This window comes from Rhinolophus sinicus, linkage group LG10 (genome assembly GCF_036562045.2).
Source record: "Rhinolophus sinicus isolate RSC01 linkage group LG10, ASM3656204v1, whole genome shotgun sequence".
In the NCBI taxonomy this organism is placed as follows: Eukaryota; Metazoa; Chordata; class Mammalia; order Chiroptera; family Rhinolophidae; genus Rhinolophus; species Rhinolophus sinicus.
The window spans coordinates 85,308,030-85,326,545 of record NC_133759.1 but is presented as its reverse complement, the minus strand read 5'-3'; the positions used below and the strand labels follow the sequence as shown (position 1 = coordinate 85,326,545).

Here is an 18,516-nt window from a genome sequence, read left to right as displayed (position 1 = left end):
TGGAAGAAAATGTGGTCTGGATTTTAATCTGCAGTGGCTTGTCCGGTGCTTTCCATACCAACATGTTTACTAAATGAGTGATTTTTAGATTTCAAAATAAACAGCTAATGAATATTCATGTTTGTTGAATGCAATCAGAGAAAAAGCCAAGAAGAACTTCAGTGTGCATACTCCTACTTCCCATCTGTAACCATTAGGATAACGGGGCCACATTGTCACTAGCTAGGCATGGAGTCATTCATTCAACAAACATCTATTAATTGCAAATTATGTACAAGCCATTGAAATAAATATTTGAAGCCTTTTTTTTTTTAATTTCAAGGAGGAAAAATTACCTGCAAGTAGAGAATAATGGTTAAGAGTATCCATTCAACAAATATTTATTGAGTATGCATTTCATGAGAGATATTGACATAATTCATTGCTTCAAGCAATGTATTTTTTTAAAAAAAGTGATAAAAATCATTTCCCCTACAGAGTTTATGTTTAGTTTCAGGAAGGCAAACAAAGAACAAATGAACATAAAATATACAATATGATAGATGGTGGTAAGTACTATGCAAAAAATAAATACATAAATAGAGAAAGGAGTGGGGGGGTTCTGGTAAAAGGAAATTGATTTAAATAAAAAACTAAGGAAAGTTTTACCAAGAAGATAAAATCTGAATACAGATTTGATGGAGATAAGCCATGGGGGGTATCAATTGGAAGAATATTCTAGGCAGAGAAAATGTAAGTGCAATGTCGGTGAAGCAGATGAGCGCCAGGTAAGTTAGAAGAACGCAAGGGAGGCTAGTGTGGGACACAGGGAACAAGTTTTAAGAAACAAGTCAGAGATAAGAGGATGACAGATCATTTAAGGTTTTGTAAGCCATTAAATGTCTTTGACTTTGAGATGCGAGGCCACTGGGATTTGAGCAGAGGAATGACAGGATTGAACTTGTATTTCAAAACAGTGACATTAGCCTCTGAGCTGAAAGTAGACTATAGATGGCCTCCGCAGAAAAAGGAACCAGTGGGGTGGTTTTTGCTCTTAACAAGTTAATGAATAACGGAGGCTTGGATCAGGGTAGGAATGGTGGAAGTGGTTGGACTTCGGATATTTTGAAGTGGAGCTGATGTGATTTCTTGAACCGTCTAACTTTTCATTTTTAAATATAACACACATGCAGAAAAGTGCACAAACAGTAAGTGTAAAATTCACAAAGTAATATAAAGCAAACACCCTGTATCCACAACTCAGGTTAAAAAATAAAACACTGCCAGCACTTCAGATGCTCCATATATTCAACACGCTGGAAGAAAGATGGAATGTGTTAAGTACAGGCCTGGGAGATATAAAAGAGACCCAAATCAAACTTATGGAGATGAAAATGATAATGTCTGAAGCGAAAACTAAATAAATAAATAAATAACAAACAAATAAATCACCAGATAGGATGAACACCAGAAGAGACATGACATTTCAGAATAAAAGATTAGTGAACTTTCCAAGATGACGTCTTTAATTAAAACAATGGAACAGCATTCTTGAGAAATATGATGAGCATCGTCCAAGAGAAGTAAAAGCTGTTCTTGAGGGCTGTCATTCCCAGAGGAAGTGTTCTCGTCACGGCAGAAAACACAGTGTTAGTGGCTTACAAATTGGACTGAACCTTATCCTTGAATAGTCCTGGGATCCAGTCCCAGTGGCCACACATTCTAGAGAGCAGAAGAAAATATTGGCTAAATATTTGTTAGAAACTTCCAATAACGTAGATAGTCTGGCATACAAGTTACATGATCTTAGCTACAGAGGAGACTGCTGGCATAGGAATGTCTTCTCATTTGGTTAACTTCGATGGAACAGATACAATAGCAGGAATTGCTTTAATTAAAAAATACTATGGAACAAAAGATCCTGTTCCTGGCTATTCTGTTCCAGTGGCAGAATACAGTACCATGACAGCTTGAGGGAAAGACCATGAAAAGGATGCTTTTGAATATGCAGTAACAGTTTTCATCAGTGCCTGTATCTGTCATCGGCGATAGCTATAGCATTTATAATGTGTATGAGAAAATGGGGGGAGGGGAATCAGAGATATTTAATAGTATCAAACTGTATAGAGGCACCAGTAATAATCACATCTGATTCTTGAAATCCTCTCAACACTGTATAACGATTCTGGCTATTTTAAGTAAGAAGTTCCCTGTTACTGAGAAGTCAAAGGGTTAAAAGTTGCTGCGATCTTATCTTAGAGTTAGTCAAAGGGGTGGTAGATGTAATAAATTACAAAAGGTTGCAGAAAGTATAAAGTAAAAAACAAAAATAGAGTATTGAAAATCTTTATTTCGGTTCTGGGGGAGCTTTGCTCCAGAAGTTAAAATACATCTTGAATTTTTTTCTTCGAGTACAATTATGTTGTAACTAATGGTTTTGGGATTAATGCTTTCAAGGACCCAGTTGCTGGGTCCAAAAAAGGACCAGAAAGGATTGATTATCTGTACACAGGACACCAACAAAAAATTTTGTTACACTTAAGAAAAGGATACCTTGAAAATTTTGGTCTTGATCTTCTACTGTCTTCAAGAATGGGAAGGTGACAAAAAGCTATTCATTTGAATGAGTAAGAAAAAAATGCAAAGCTGAATATCAGGTTTTGTTTTCTGAATGTGTGTGCATGTGTGTACATGTGTACACGCATGCACATATGTGTACACCTGTGTGTGACTATGTAATGCATAGTGTTTACTGTACAGATTCATTGTGTTCCTTTGTGTTCTATACTATATTAGAGCCCAATTATGTGTTGGTTTATGGACATACTGCCCTTTAAATTTTTTTTTTCTTTTCCAATGTTTAAGTGATCTCCAATTAGAAAATGCATTTAACCATGTAAAAGATTAATGCTAAAGTAAGCTTTGTAGGGCTTTGTGCCAATAGATAGCAATTCAATTTGATATTGATCTTTTCATGAGCAACAGAACTGAGAAACTTTTATATGTAATGGAAGATCACATAAAACAGATTTTAATGAAATCATCATAATTGCTCTATGTTTATATTTAACTTGGATTTTTATACAAACAAGATTGTGTATGACATATTAAAGTTTCAGTGATTTAAGAGTCTTTCCAGCTTTCTGTGATTTCTAGGAATGTGATCTTCTAAGAAAATACTTAAAAATAAAGTACATTGTCTTTGTTCATGAATCAGCAAATAAAATATGGCCTTAACAAGTTGTTTGTATTATTGTACAATTTGAAGATGATCTCAGGACATACCTTATAGGATTTCTAACCTTCCTGCCCTTGTAAAATATGTATTCATCATTCTACATTAAAGAAAATAATAGTTCTTACTGGAATGTCTAGGCACTCTACAGTGATTACATACCTTGGTCACTGTATTTTACCAATGACATGCCAAATTTGAAAGGCCTGTATTGCAATTTTATGTGTCAGACATTGTTTGTGACTCTACTGTGTACCTCAGGAATTCAAAGAGATAATGTCTTTAGAGAGAATCTCTGCTCCCACTATAGACTATATGATATACATAAATGTAAAATTTGACAAAAGTGGATATGGTGCATTTTAAAATAACTACACTCTGAGTTTATTTTTATTTTTTTATATTTTATACTTGGTATGACTTAATGACTTAAATGAAATACTGGAATGGTTAGTAAGCATACTTATTTTAAATGTTTTGGTTCTGTTATGTTTTCATTATGTTTTTAAAAAAAATAAATTGGATATTAAATTGTAAAAAAGATTAGTGAACTTGAAGATACAGCAATAGAAATTATTCAAAATAAAACAGAAAAAAAATGAAAAGCAACAGTGAGCTGCGGGACAACTTCATCTATCTTAATATATAAACATTTAGGATTATTCTCCCAAAGGAGAAGAGAGAAAGGGAAAAACAAATATATTTGAAAAAAAAATGGCCGAAATTTTTACAAAGTTGATGAAAACTGTAAGTTCACAGATCCAAGAAGCTCAACAAACCCTAAGCACAAGAAATGCAAAAGAATCTATCTTTGTTCATCCGTATATATGTCTATTTGCATTGGCTGATGTTAAGATTTTATTTCTTCACTGGCTTCAAGCTGTTTGATTACTATGCAACTTGGTTTAGGTTCTTTCATAGTTCTTGTTTGTTATCAGTATTTAGCACAATTAATTTTTATAGTGACGATTATAGAATTTTGTTCCCCAAATAGGTATATTGAAGTCCTACTCTGCCAGCAACTGAGAAGGTGATGTCCTTGGATACAAGGTCTTTACGAAGGTAATCAAGTTAAAATGAGGTCATTAGAGTGGGTCCTACTCTAATATGACTGATCCTTATAAAAAGGAGAAATTGGGACACAGAGATGGATATGCACAGAGGGACGACAATGTGAAGACACACAGGGAAACCACCGTGCAAATACAGAGGATTACAGTGATGCATCCACAAGCCAAGGGATGGCAAAGATTGCCAGAAAACCACTGGAAGGTAAGACGAAACCAGGAAGGATATGCCTATGTTTCAGGGTAGCACAGCCCTGATGACACCTCTTTAATGTCACCAGATATTTGGGGACCTCATCATTGTTCTGAGACAGTGAGACTGAAGCCAGTTCCCCAGGCAGCCTCCAGAAAAGTTGGATCATTGTCCGCTCTGTTCAACTCTTTCTCTCCCCAGGGAGTAGCTGGGAGCAGAGGCCTTTCATCTAATGGCTCTGTGCTGAGCCAGGGGGAGGGGCTGCTATGACTAGTTGCTGTGACTAGATCAAACCAATGTCTGCTCTCACTGGCCTTCAGGTGGCTAAAATATGCTGGGTTCTGTTAGCACTCAGACAAGACAGAAGCCTATCCTTTGAGAAGCCCCCGGAAAAGTTGGAGCATTTGTCATGGGTTCCAACTCTTCCTTCCCCCAGGGAGAAGCCAAGAGCTGGGATTTTTTCATGCCCTCACTCTGTGCTGAGCCATAGTCCCTCTGGGCTCTGTATGGCAATTGCCAGCCCAAACCGCCATCTTTGTTTTCCCTCAGGCGGTTGGGTATGGCAGGTTTAATAAGCACTACATGCCTGGAAAAAGAGAAGTTTGTCCTGTGGGGAGCTCCTGGAAAAGTTGGAGCATAAGATATGCTGTCCAACTCTTTCCTTCCCCAATGAGAAGGTGGGTGCTGGGGAGTTTCCTCTTGATCCTATGGCACTCTGCCAGACATCGGGGTTCTGGCACGGGGGTGTCTCACATTGCTCCACCGGCTTCACTGTGTCTTGTTTCCCATTTGTCCAAGGTGCAGGAGCCTCTCAACTAGCTTCTGGATTTCTCACAAAGGGAATTTTTCAGTGAAATGTTGAATTAGAGTGTTTGTGGATGGAAGGAGAGTCCAGAGCTGCTTCTTCTGCCATCTTGCTGTCATCTTCCAAGAGCTAACGAGTTCTTAAGCAGGTCTAATTCACCACACAGAATTTTCAGAAATACTTAAGGAAACTATGCAATGTACGAGGTGTCCCGAAAAAGTATTAGCAAGACTTTTGAAGTCTGGAATATTATTGCCAATGTATATCACTCCCCGTGCTGTGGATACCTGGAGAAAACCAGTTTGCAAACCTATAACGTGGGAAATGTTGGGAAAGGGATGAGTAAGGCAGGCTCATTGATTAAGTCCTAATTATGCAGCATTTTATTACACTCTAGTTGGTGAATCTGATTTACAAAAATGCCTTTATTTTCCCTAAGGAGGAGACAGTGGCACGCTGGAGCCAGCTCATACTAACTCCCCAGAATTGATTGTATGAATCTTTTCCCGACTCCACTTTTCAGTGACATCACATTGATGGCTTGAAATCAGTTGTGATGGGAGTACTACACCATGGAAGGTGAGAAATTCTACATATTAGGGCTTTTTTCTTCTGAAAAATCAGTTGTTTAACCTTTACCAGTACAACATTTGGAGGACGATACACCTAAAACCCTATGCATTATGGATATTGAGACAGAAGGCATCTTAGGTGTGGCCCCCAGGGAGACAGACTCTGAAATGAAAATTTCTATGTACGCAGTTGTATTAACCATGTCTTTCATTTCTGTATTGTGATGCTTTGATATTTGGAGACTTGCTGACACTGGAGGGACTGCCCAATTCCTAGAGATAGTAAAGAACTTGCCCACATGTGTGCTTTTCAAATGCAAACCAAACAATGCAGAATCCACATCCCCAACCATACTTCCTATCCACACAGGGCCAGTATCAGACGACTAAGAGCGGCCTCGATGTGCAAGAGCCCACTGAAATTATCACAAACTAGCCCATCGTAAACTTGCTTACCCTGCGTCATTTGTTCCTTCTCTTGGTGTAACGATAAAAGGAGAGGGACATGCTAGAGAGGGATTAATTGATGTATTTAGGAATATCTAATCAATTTGTTTAGCAATTTCTAATCAATTTAGTTAGCAGTATACAATAGTAAAAGTCAAAGGCAATCAAGACAAAGAATATCATCACAAGAATGTGCAATGATGGTAAGGTTAAACCACACACACCTTAATAACAATGTTATGCTGAGAAGTCCACCAAACCATGGGAAATAGCCCTGGAAAGGTCGGGAACCAGCCAGATCTCACCAGATCCATGTCCCCTGGTGCTGTAAGCTGTAAGCTGCATACACATCCCAAAACATAGAATGATGACAATTCACCAACGAAAGAACTCTCTCTCTCTCTAAAAGAACTCAGGTCTGTCTTATATATCCTTTCAGACATGCCTTAGAGCCAAGCTCCTTGTTCGTGACTCCCCCTCCGGGAATGGCCAGTTCTGAGAAGGTTCTGGGAGGGTCCGGCAGTTACTGATAGGAATGTTGTCCATCCAGCCGAAGGGCCAATTCATCCGGATAAGCAACAAGGCCTGGCGATGTGCCTGTCACGTCATCCTGATACAACTTAGCTACTTCTTCACTTCATCTGCTGATGTGGACACAACAGACCCAAAGCAACATCATCTGCTATCTCCCCTGCTGGGAATGAGACCAAAGGGGGAATTCTCTCAACCCCTGATCACAGAATTCTTTTAACCCTAAGCTAACCATCACCTCACGTGCAGTAACAGACAAAAACTAATAGACAAAAGTTAACATCAGCCAAAGAGGGCAAATTTTCGTAACATCTTTCCCACACTTGGATATCACGATAAAGTTGCCTGTTCACTGTTCCTCGTCTCCCTCAGCCTCCTGATCCCAGTGCAACCCAGTGCTGCCCCCCATGGTGTGCTATGCTCCCTCCTCTTGAGATCAGTAGCAAACTATTTTTTTCAACAGCAATCAGCTCCTGATTGGTGACCTTAATACCTAAATCATAGTAAAACCTATAATAAAACAGAAGTTCTTCGAGGTATTCTCTCAAGATCAACACATTTGAGTAAGAGATGGAAAGAGGGTTAGGGAAAGAGAATATTTACTTATGAATTAGTCCCCCAAAAGGCCTCAGTCGATCTCCCAGAAATGTGATGGCCCTTCCAAGTGGTTCCCTTAGGGTAAGGGGCCCAGCTTTTGTAACCCTGCATTGATCAGGGGTAGGTGTGTCCTGACCCTAGTGAGAGGCATTGACCTTGGGCTTTGAAGGAACTCTTGGGCTGCAAGCATTACCCAGAAAGGGACTCTGCTAAGTGCTGTGAGCACCAAAGCTCTCAGCCAGGGAAGGGAGGGGTCGTCAGTTCCACAAGAGGGCTGGAGGAGGTGTACCTCTGAGTGTACTAGGTAACAGTAGGATAAAACCAACTGCCACATGCTGTCGAGCTTATATTCTATGATTCACGATCTTTCTGATGGAGTCAACATCACTGAAGAGAATAAATGCAGTAGATGAAAAGGTGCTAAAAGTTCATGCCAAACGCAGTCAGATATGTCTCTTCAACCCTGGCAGAAAAATAAATGTAAAATAAATTAGCCATTTACAACTTTGCAAAACCCAACACACTGTGAAGATTTGTCAGGTGGACCATGAAAGAAAATTGACTGTCTTCGACAAAGCGATTAAAAATAAAAATTGGTGCAACTGAAGTCCAGATAAAATTAGCTTCAAGAGTAGAAGAAAAATGGGGTGGGGGGGGAGAGTTGGTTAGATTTCTCTCTGCCTCTGTTCCTCTTCCCTCTCTCCTCTCTCTCTCCTTGATTTGGCTTTAGACTTCCATATCACTTTGTAAAGGTGGTAACTGGTTGAACAGCACAGGGCCATTGGCAAGGGCTGCTCCTTATCCTCCGAGATTACTGTGCACAGGGCATGCAGCCTTCAGATTCTGAGTGGCAACAGGGTGACTAAGAAAATCTTCTGTTTGCTCCTATCTCTTTCCTGTCATTAGAGAATAAAGGCTGTGCAATCTACACTTACCATTCTCCCATTGTTCTAATAAACAACGACCATAATACAATTTTAAAAACATATGGTTGAGCCACAAAGTGCTATGGATTATTCTGCCAAATGGATGGGAAACAAACAAAGGAGAATGGGTTGCATTCAAAGAAAGTTAGTGAATTTACGTAGGAAAAGCGAACGCCCAGAGATTTCCTAAGAATTCAAAGAAACTGCGGTAGAAGGGGGCAGGGGACAGCAAGAAGTAAAGCCCACAGGCATTGTGAATAGGTGACTATGTGGAGTTTTCTCTAGGGACATATCGTCTTTAACACATGTTGTCTGTGTGCATGGCTTAGTTGCTCTTTGATGCTTTCCCTGGGTTCTATTTTAAAGATCTATACAGCTGCTCTGTCCCTTAGTCGGTTCTGTACATCCAGCACATTTTATTGTTCTGGTCCTCTGCCCGATGCAGTTGAAGATACAAAGGTAACTGTTAGTAATAGCCAACATATTTTGAGAACTAAGCATGGACTACATTCTATATTCATCTCTTTAAACCCTTATAGCAGCCCTTTGGTGATGAGCTGATTACTATTATTTCCATTCATAGATGAAAAAACTGAAACTCAGGAACATTACGTAACTTGCCCAAGGGTATGACTTGGAAGGTGGGTAGGAAACACCAGAGCCATAGAAAGACCAGAGTCAGTCTGGTTGCGGAGTTTGAACTTGAAATCATTCTGCTATTTACTGTCTAGAACAAGGAATTCGTGGTGACTAATAGGATTCTAGGAGAAAGGAGAAATTGATTTTTACCTTGAAGAACTAGTTGGAATTGGGTAGTTAAAAATGGTAGTTATGGAGGAGGAAGAGTTTGCGCAAAGAAACTGATTCAGAATTTTGTAGGATATCTTTGGGGAACACAAGTGAGTGATGTGTCAGGAATTAGCGTGAGATAAGGTTGGGATAAATTACAGAAGCTCTAGATTCCTTTTCATGTGTAAATGGACCCCAGAAGTAACCAGGTAAGTGAAATGTTCACATTCGCTATTTAGAGGGATAATTGTGGTGTCATTGTGGAGACCAGGTTGCCGAGGAATGTAAATGAAAAGAAGCCACTTAGGAAACCAGGAATGTAACTCAGAGGCAACGGAGCCTGGATGGGCCAGATCTGTCATATAGATCTGTTAATATGAGCTGACCTGGAAAAAGTTGCAAGTGGCAGGAAGTCACACTGCAGTTGTATATTAGTGTGCAGGGATATAACAACCACGCATTTCGCCTACAATTACCACTCCATTGCTCTCCTGGCATCACTTGAGAACATAATCATGTTTCTTCCTTGTATGTCCCATCTGTAGGATGGTGCTCCATATGGCATCATAGGTTAAGGGCCTGAAGAAGTTTCAGAGGGGACACTTCCCAAGGGGCCGGATTTAAATGACAGCTTGTTAGAGATGAGAGAGTTAGATGAGCGTAATGGTGGCATTTGTACTCCACAACAACAGAAGTGCCGTGGGCCTGTCCCCCACCATCTTCTGCTCACGGTCAGTGGCCAGTAGATACTTGATTTTCCTCTTAACGTCATGCTCTTCCTCTCCTGGTTCTAGAGCCGAACAGGCTTTCCCTCTCCTCAGGCTCCTGGTAGTTCCTGGACTACTCCTTACACGTACTCTCTACCTTGTTAAATCTTTCTGATTTGGGGGTCTCAGCTAAAATGAGCCTTCGTCAGCTAAATCAGGTATTCCACTGCAGACAATACTATTTGTTCAGAGACCATATCCTATTTTGTGTTCATGCATATACTATACATAGATGTAATTATGTCATGTCATGTAATTGTGTCACGTCCTACTAAAGTAAGCTTATCAAGGGCAAGGACTTTATGTATTTGTTTATAGCTGTGTCCCGGCAGAGTGCCTGGCATTTAGTAGACATTAAGTAAATGGTTTGTTTTTCAATGAAATGATGTCATGCATTCCTTATTTTGTCCTCTAGGAAGTGGCTGAGTTAAGAACCATGTGAATAGGAATTAGTGCTTTAACAGCAACAGAGAGCACTCTTTTTCCAGACACTCTGAGCATGTGAAGTAACATTATTTGCATTTTGTCTACTTGCATCCTCCCATCTGACCCTCCGTGCTCTGCAAGGGGCTGCTGAGGCAGAATGGGAGGACCCACCAACCCATGAGCCCTGCCCTTGGCCTTTCTGCTGTTGCTTTCTGAACCTGACGTGGGTGTTCTGGCTAAATTAATTATTCTTTTCCCAGCGCTTTTGAGAAAGAACCGCTGCAAAGCCTGATGATTTCTGGAAGATGAAAACAAGCATGGGTTCTGTTGTGGACTTGTCGGGCCCCGTCGCCGAGCTCCCTAAACGATGGCAGCTTTGGCATTCGATCACTCTCAGCACAGCCCTGAGGAGGCATCATCTCAACTGTTCTTTTAAAAACAAATTCTTTTAAATAAAACTTGCTGGCTTCAGTTCCTCCTTTCCTTGCCTTTCACTCCTGTGAATAAACCCAGTCAGACTCTGGCCAGCCCATCCCTCCCTGTCCTGGTCAAATAATACAGTCTGTTCCATGAGGACGCCTCTCAAATACTGTTACTGTTAGACAAGTGAGAACAGGAACCGCCCATTTTTCCTCTTCTTTCTCCTGGAGCAATAAATCATTGACTCATCCCAGGTGATTTCCACAGAAAGCTCCCTTAAATCAGTATTTCATGATTTCACAGATACCATGTTTCTTCAACAGACCATTTCTAACCATTCATCCTGCGTTCCATGAACAACTCAGCTTTTGTTCTCATTTTCAAATCGCCTAAAAGCCAACTGAATGAAGTTCTTAGGGAAAATGGTCTATGATTTGACATTGTGGATATTTCTCCTAATCGCCCATTTCCAGGAAGAGTATTTCTTTACAAATAAAAGAGCAGTATTGGACTGGAACCCAGACTGTTTGCTGAGTTGCAATCTGCCAAACCAGACAACCAGTTGTCTTATGAAGAAATGGTGGCTACCCTCATGTGTTTGCCTTTTAAGCACATAATGTCCGTGAAGTGAAATTTGATTTGAGATTAAAAGAGAGGCTTAAATGGGTGTGTCCTTGAATCTTAGTTATTTAAAAACAAAATCTTACTGTGTCCATTAACTTTAAGGAAAAGTCATTTCTGCAGGTTGGCGTGTAGGGGACTTGACTTTTGCTTTTCTAATAAGTTACACATACAGATTAAGAGGTGCTAGGAAGCTTTTATGTGAGGAATTTACTCAATGGGCATGCACAGCAAAACATATTTTTTTGCTGTTTGCCTAATATGATTTTATGTTAAAGCCTTTAATTTAATTTTCCCATTAATATCCAAAGCTTGACTGTGCACAAGATGACATATATTAAAGATGGCTTTTATGGTATTTAAATTCTCTTTCTCCTCTTCCGTCACCCATTGATACTGTGTTTCCCTGAAAATAAGACCTAACCGGAAAAGAAGCCCTAGTATGATTTTTCAGGAGGACATCCCCTGAACATAAGCCCTAATGCATCTTTTGGAGCAAACTTTAATATAAGACCCGGTCTTATTTTCGGGGAAACACGGTATTAAGAGAAAAGTTTCAAATTAAGTAAAATATAATGATTAGTCATAAATGAGACACAGAGGTCCAAACCAAAACAGTGTCACTTGCTACTAAGAGTCCCCCAGTCTGTCACAAACTACAATTTCTCTTCACTGCTTTTGGGAATGAGAGAATTAAAACTCGCAAAGGAAATTGTCATCATAGGTGCCAAAGAGGGCTTCTTCCAATTTACTACATTTGTGCCAGGCACCCTTTTGCGCTGTCTTAAATCTCACTCTCTGAATTCAAAAATCTTTTTCAGTGTTAAGGTCATTAATTTTAATTAAATGGAAATCTTTTTTTTTAACACTTGCAAGAAAATGAGGATTAGTCTCAATAACTTCCATTAAATAAATAGAGCAAATTAAAATTTATAATACATTTCTAGATGGATCTAAAATGGTCTCATCAAAAACCTATTAGTTGACAAGGAGGGAAATGTCTCAATGGGTTAGGATAAAAGATGTAGCTAGAATCCAGAAAAAAAGGATCTGTTTGCTGAGCTAGTATCTGCAGTTGATTTTACTCCAACATATTACGCTTCCATTGTGACACTATAGTAGGAAGCTAACGATAGCATCAACTTTACAGGCTTTGGTTAACATAATTTATTGTAATCACAAATCTGTATTTGTGTTGCTTTGGGCAGCTTATGAAGTTCTTTTATACATGTCACCTCTTTTTGAGTGATTTATAAGAAATAGTATATGCTTCAGACATAAACGTTCTGGATCACAATTCGATCTTTACCACTTATTAGATCTCACTTCAGGAAAATCAACTCTCCGAGCCTCAGTTGTCTTATCTTTAAAGTGCACTTATTATGTGCCAGTGCACTTGGAAAATTATTCCTTCCCTCCTCCCTTTCTCCTTCCCTTCCTTTTTCTTTCCTTCTTTCCTCCCTTCCTTTCTTCCTTATTCATTATGGGGAAATAGTTTCCGTAAAGCTCCCAGTGACCCTGCTGGTTCAGTCTCCTCTCCCAGGGCTTTCAATGTGCACTATCTTTTTCCTTCCTTTCTACGGTTCCTAGGTTTTGCCACCATGACCTTGGCTTCGTTTCTAAGGACGTTTCTCACACAGCATGGTCCCCTGCTCTGGGTTGCATTCCATTTATCAACTTCCTGTCCAACATTATCACTGTATCAAACAGCTTCTTCTCCTTCATCACATCTCAACTTGACTTCATGATCTTCCACAAAACTGGTTGCCCTCCTGTCCTATCTCATGAGTATTACTCCATATTAAAAACAAACAAACAAACAAACAAACAAAAAACTGCCCTCAATTTGTAATAACAATATTTATAGCCACTTAGGACCATGGGCATTTAGTTCTGAGCCCAGATATATTTCTCATCTATCAGGGTCAGTATGTGATAATATTGGAAGCAGGAATTTGGCTTCTGACTGCTTGAGTTCAAATCCCCACTACTTCTTACCAGATCTGTAAGATTAGGCAACTAACTACTCTCTATGAGTTTCAAGCTCTAAGAATATAAAGTTGGAAGAGTGATGTGAGTTGTCTTAAGCAATCATAGTGAGAACTAAATAAGTTAATTTGTATAAAGCACCTTACTTCTGTTTTGAGCACATGATATAAGTGCTCAGGGCATGGTTATATTTGTTAATTTTAGAAATATGTGGGATTGGGTCTGGCTTTTCCATTTACAAGCAGTTAGGCTTTGAGAATGTTACATCATTTTCCCCTAATTTTTAAAATAGAACCTGAAAATAGAAATCACCTAACAGGGCTGCCATGATGACTAAAGAGCATCATGCTTAAACATCACCTAGTCCGCTTCTGCACATATGGCAAGGTTTCAACTTACACTGGTATGGTCTTCCACGTCTCACTGCTACACACACTCCGGTTTGTGAATTTAGTGAAAGGAATTAAAATGTTACTCATGAAAGATCCACATTAATATTCACAAGTTCAGCTGCTACCATCTATTTCACAAAATATTTGAGGAATTCTGGAGGGAAGACAAAAAATTGGATGGTGAAAATAGATCGATGACGATATCACATTAATTGACGTTTAAGACAAAAGAGGAAATGTTTTAAAAGTCAACATTCAGACATAACTAATGTATTAAGTTCTAGTTGGCATCTTTTTTTAACTATTATTTTGTACCATTACTTTTGAAGCTATTAAACCCCCTGCCTGAAGATGTTGCTCTTTAAGCACATTTTGGGTTCATAAACTGAAGTTAAAAGGGGCTGAGATCTATCCAGCTTCTTGGTTTGGAAGTTTCCCTATAGTTCCTGGGTATGTGTGTGACCTCTAGGCTGGAACCCACCTGTTAGATCTGTTTGGAGTAGAAGCTAAAATGAACTGTGATATAAGTTCCACAAAGCAAGGCACTTTATCTGTTTCTTTACTGCTGCATTCTCAGTGTCTAGAATTCTGTCTGGCACATAGTAGGTACTTTAAAAATCCAGTGAATGGATTTATGGTGTGTAACCTGCCTTTTATGTCTGTGGAGCCTGTGATCACAGCTTACTATTATAATGGATTTAAATGTAACCTGGATCAAATGGGGCTTCCCTATTTAAACACACACACAGGAACACACACACGCATTGCGAAACCACCAAAGGCAGAACAGCTAATGTGGGCTTTTGTACTTTGCTTTATAAAGAAGCCTCCTCAACTTCCCTTTCTCTGCTGAGCACAGTGTCTTGTGCAAAGTTGATGTTCAAATAGTATTTGCTATATAATGTAATGAATTGAAACTAGGCATCAAAACTCACTACAACCAAAAGCATTAACCAAAGCTAGATATGTGAGTGGATTTTTTTTTTTTTAAAGGAACTATATAAAGGAGTTCAAACCCTCTCAGATAGGATTTTTAATGAAAATTTTCGTGAAGACAAAGATGGAGAGATAATTAATCACTTGTGCCTCTGTTTCTTCATGCCTAGATGGAGCTATAAATGGTCATCTATTTCACAGAATTGAAATAAATGCTAAGAGACAAGGTTAAAGCAAAACGTTGCATATAAATACACTTTTAAACATAACTATTTTCTTCTGATTTAGAAATTTTTTCATATATATTTTAAATAATAAACTATAGCCATTACATAAATGAGGGTTTCTGTTTCCCTCCAGATTATGCTAGTCAGTAACTGAGGGACGTTATTCTCTAAAGAGGTCAATGGTTTTGGAATCTGTGAACGGGTAAACACTCATTTCGTAGCAGGAGATGGACTACCTGGTTAAGAAAGAAGCTAGAGAATCCACTAATTTCTCCTCAGCATGACACCATACACACATCCTAAATAAATAAATTGTGTTAAATAGATAGACATTATAAATGATCCAGGTTTGCAGTTGGAATTAGTCTCTGCTCTTTCTACATAGCTCCATTCTCCCATTGTGTTCAGTATTAAAATCACAAAATTGGCTTCTGCTCTGGTGTGAATTCCGTTTTTCATCAAAACTGCCCCAACCCCTTTTACATAATCAATAAATAATAAAAACAAATGACCATGCAGTTCATTTTTCACAGTTAAGTTTTCATCCACGTGATCTTTTCCTACAATTTTTCAAAATGTGTATGTGTGTGTATAAGTGTGTGTATGTAAGTGTGTGTGTGTATGTGTATTCTAACAGTCTAAATTATTTTTTTAAATAAAGAAATTAAGAGTTATTTGGAAGTTTGCCCCTTCCTTTTCCTCATTTCTTTCTAAAATGCCACAACTGAAAATAGAAGGGACGCTAACTAAATTTATTTAATCAATTTTATGAAGACAAATTGTCTAAATCGTTGCTTGGATCTGCAATCAAATCCAGTGGTTTTGTTTCTTTTATCTGTGATTGCTTTGAAGTGTTAAAGCCACAGTTTCTATCTTGGTGAGAAGCAGCATTGTACAGTTGCCTGTGGAACAGATAGAAAATTATACTTTAAATAAATAACTCGAGGATCTTGAGGAGCTCACTTTTATGTCAGAGGTTTTCTTAATTATAGCATCTATTTCTGGCAGATGAGAAGGAACCTGCTGCCACCTTTGCTGCATAGCACATTATAAGATAATTTTGATTTTAACCCTTTCTCAGTGCAGTACTCCTAGCTCACTGACTTGGAAAGAAAGAACAGGTATCCTGTTTGATGAGTCAGAAAAAGAGTTAATGAGAATGAGTCTGGGAGGTAATAGAAATAAGCATAGAATTTAACTGGTGAAGTCAGAAAGAGTTTATAAGAATAAGTCTGGGTCTAACAAGAATACGTTTAAAGATTAACCACTTAGCTCGGAGTCCCCCGGCTAGCACTACACTTGCAGACTGACAGACACCAGGACAACTTTCGGAGGCAGCCAAGTGGGACAACAGTTCTCAGAAGGGGCCAGCAGCAATGGTAAACAACTGCAAGATGACTAGCCCCCTGCATCCTGCATAGAAAAATATAAAACCTCAGCTAAACGGCAACTCGCCACAGCTGTCCACTTGAGACCGCCCCCGGCATCGCCCTCTGCTAGTGTTTTTCTCCTTACTACCCGGGGGCAGCTGTCTCCTTTAGAATTTTTGCCACGGGGATTCTCTCCCTGCCCAACCTTCAATGAAACTTTCTTTGCTTTCCTACTTTTCCGAGTCTTGTGAAATTTTTCACCTTTTGCAAATGACCAGGGGTTAATTTTATGCCAATACACTATTGATCAGAAATTTACCTAGAGACACAGCCAATGACTGTTGTGGTTTCACAGTTTACGAAGAATTTTTGCTCTCTGCTCATATCCGTTGGCGTATATGTTGTTAGAAACTGTGTTCCCTTTCCTAATAACATCATTTTCCTGTTAACTTTAAGTAGATAATAATAAGTGACAGTCTAAATACTATACATGTGTTAACTCATTTAGTCCTCGCAAAACCCCATGAGATGAATAGAATTATTTGCCTTTTGTTAAAGATGAACAAAATGAGTCCAAGATGTGTTGAATAACTTAGTGAGCATTACCTAAGGAGTGATTCAAATCTGGATTGTCTGGCTGCAGAGGCTGCACATTTAAATATCATGGTCAGGAAAGACCATATTGAAGAGTTGACATTTGAGCAAAGACATAAGCAATGTGGAAAAGTCAGGCATGAGGACATCTGAGGAAATGGTATTCCAGGCAGAGGGAACAGCAAGTACAAGGACCCTGAAGGAAGAGCGTGTTTACGCGAGAGAGAAAGTGTGTGGGGACAACTTCAAGGATTTTTGCCTAATAACTGGAAGAGTTGCTATTATCTCAAGTGGGGGAAGACTTGGGTGATACAGGTTTGGTGGGACAATCAGTAGTTCAGTTTTGAGCAGGTTAAGATTGAGAAATCTATTAAATATTCAAGACAAGATGTCAAGTAGGCAGTTAGATATCCAAGACGGGGTTCCGAGGAGATAACAAATGAGGGTGTTGTCATCCTTATGGATGCACTTAAAGCCACGAGACTAGCAAAGAGCACCAGGAAAACGAAGATGGGAAGCTGGTCCAAGAACTAAACCCTCCAGCACTCAGAGACAGAAGAGGAGGAGTCTCTAGTGGAAGAAACAGCGATGGAGCAGCCAGTGAGGCAGGAGGAGAAGTTGGCGATTGTGGAGACCTGGGAGCCAAGTGCAAAAGGCCTTTCACTGAGGAAGAGGTAATTAGACTCGTCAAGTGTTGCTGGTAAGAGGAGGCGACGAGGACTCAGAACTGAGCAATGGATACAGCGATGTGAATTACATCCATGACCTTGACGAGAGAATTTTCATTATAATGATCAAAGCAAAAATCTAATTAGAGTGGATTTATGAATGATCAAGAATTTTTCCCAAATCATACAGCTAAGGTCTGTCAAAGAACTAGTCATTTTGCTTACACTTATTGATTGCATCAAACAGTGTGTCGTTCTATGGAAATTATTTTATATGATGCATACTTTCCGGATAAAATATAGAATTCGGTAAACAAAGAGTAATAAAAACATGCAAAGAAATACTGAGGAGAGAGATTTAATAGAGAAGCACATCCTGAAAGAATGGAATGGATACAAGAAGGTGATTGGGTCATATGCTTATATTTGGAAGTGCCAAACACTCAATTCACCTGACTTAGGAAAAATTTGGGGGGGGGGGGATTTATTGACCAACGTAACCAAAAAGTTCAGGCATAGCTGAATCCAGGAGCTCCATGCCACTGTCTGAACTCAATGACTTTTCGTCTCCCAGCTCCGCTGTCCTCCGGGTTGGCTTCACTTTCAGGAGCGCTCCCCAGTCATACTGGTCACCAATGGCTCCAGGCTTACCTCTCATTGTCTAGCAATCCCTGTGGAAGGGGCCTTTCCCCCGCAACAGGACCTGTAAACTGTATGTATTGCATCTGATCAGCATGGCTATTGTGCTATATATAAGTCAGTAACCATTTACTGTGGCCCTAGGGTGGTTTAGCTAGCTTTAGGTGTCTCCTCCACTTCTTGCAGTTGGCATAGGTCAGCTCTTCCCAAACCGTGGGTATAGCAATGAAGTAGAGTTATCCACAGGAAAAGTAAGATTCTAATACTATAAAAATGGGGGAATGGATACTGGGTGCATAAAAAAAATATGCCCATTATAGGGGAGA

General features: G+C 39.4%; 1 pseudogene; it reads left to right on the top strand.

Moving 5' to 3' along the window:
• The first annotated feature begins 741 nt into the window (after positions 1-741).
• On the top strand, positions 742-18,260 carry LOC109451087 (nicotinamide phosphoribosyltransferase; annotated as a pseudogene).
• Positions 18,261-18,516: the final 256 nt, after the last annotated feature.